Source organism: Agrilus planipennis, unplaced genomic scaffold, assembly GCF_000699045.2.
Source record: "Agrilus planipennis isolate EAB-ADULT unplaced genomic scaffold, Apla_2.0 scaffold5, whole genome shotgun sequence".
NCBI classification, from domain to species: domain Eukaryota; kingdom Metazoa; phylum Arthropoda; class Insecta; order Coleoptera; family Buprestidae; genus Agrilus; species Agrilus planipennis.
In genome coordinates this window covers 1,356,726-1,358,656 of record NW_020442468.1, presented here as the reverse complement: position 1 = coordinate 1,358,656, position 1,931 = coordinate 1,356,726, and positions in this window count along the sequence as shown.

Here is a 1,931-nt window from a genome sequence, read left to right as displayed (position 1 = left end):
ATATTACATGTAAATCAGCCCGTTACAATGGAATTATAAACTGACGACGATTTACCGTAACATGAGTACATAAATATTTTGTGTACGTATGCTTGTCCAACACGCGTTGGTCAGATTATATCAGATGATTTGATTACAAATAATGCATAATACAATGATTTGAAACGGTAAATACTTTTTGCTACTAGGTATATTACTCAAGACGAATATAGTTTAAAATTAAATTGAATATTAAATATATGAAATCTTATGACATTGTTAGTTGCTTAATAGTGGATTAATATGCAATATTAATTTAAAATCATTTTTTCGATTTTTTATTTACCCACTACAAACTATCTCAAATTAATGAGGGAAAAATTGTTGCTGTTGTAGGTCGGTTGGTCGTGGTTGTTGTTGTCACCTCTCGTAGTTTAGTGGTAGAACGTTGGTGCGTAAAGCCAAAGGTCCCGGGTTCGATTCCCGGCGGGGGTGTGACAACAGCAACAACTTTTCCCCTCATTAATTTGAGGTAGTTTGTAGTGGGTAAATAAAAAATCGAAAAGATGATTTCAAATTAATATTGTAAATTGAGTATGTTTCCCTTAAATTGGCAAACACATAGTTTTTTAAAGATTATTGTGAATGGCGTACCTTAAGGCTCGATTATGGGACCGGTACTATTCGTCGTCTTAATTTCTTAACGATTTGCAGGATAATTTCAGAAGCTTCGCTGATTGTTCGCTTGTCTTTTTAAACAATGCTTTATATGAATTTGAAATGTCATTTTATTGTTCTTCGACGTGAGGAGTTGAGTTTCAAACGTGATTCTTACTTCAGTTCTGCACATCATTTCATTTAAACCTGACATTTCTGGTTTCGTTACTTGTTATAGCTGGGTTTGCTGTGGATAAATTAGCAAATTGCATAACGATCTGGGGCATTTTACTAGATTACCCTTTAAGTTTCGAGGATATAACGGTACCTACATATCTACCATTCCATTTCTAGATTATCAAAATGGCGATCCATTAAGTTTTGTATTATTTTTCTAAATAATTTAGTGATTTAAAAAAGAGTACTACGCATTTTCCCAAAACTAGAACAGCCCACATCCTTAACTATTTGCGAGCAGAAATCTAATCTGGGTCTATCTCTACTCCTCTTAACTCCTGTTTCTGCCTCTAATATGTCTCTAACTAGACCTTTATGGTCGAGAAGGTGATTTAGATCGTAGACGTATCTATGGATTTGGTACAATATTTGCAGTGAATAGAAAGGGCCAGGTGAATTCTGTGTTAACACAATTGATCATGGGAGTACGAGTGTGCTACAATGAATAACGTTTTATTTCTCCGACAAAATAAAAATCTGGTAAATGGAATACTGCTTTTCCTGTAGGAGATAGTAGAATACACATTTTTTTTATCAAAATTGATGCGTTTGACACTACTAAGATTTAAAATTGCCACGTACACAAAGCTCAAACTTGAAATGTCACTTATGAACTTCTTCATCTTTCACGTTGAAGTTGATAGTTTCATAATTCTCTTGGAAGACAACCAGTAACCTCATGAATATTACGACGAGACAGGCAATTTAAAATTTATGAAAATATATAGTTAGATCTCTGGAGATACATTATTGTCATATTATTTTTCTTGGGCAATTTGCTAAAGTTACAGCAAATTGGCGTTTCAATTTTCTTTTTCGCAACTTAGCGGAGATCATTCTCTACAAAACTTGAACATTAACTTTAGCAAGTTGTACAGAAGCTCTGCTGTGTATTTTGCAGTCAAGTAAAAAGAAATCGATGGGAAAGAACTAAAACTGGAGCTATGTGGAACCCTTTTCTTTTTTCTTCTCTTTTCTTTGGAAATTCTGCCATGTATTGAAGATAATCGATAATTTCGATGTCAATAGTGATTCCCCTAAAATGAAAAATTACAATT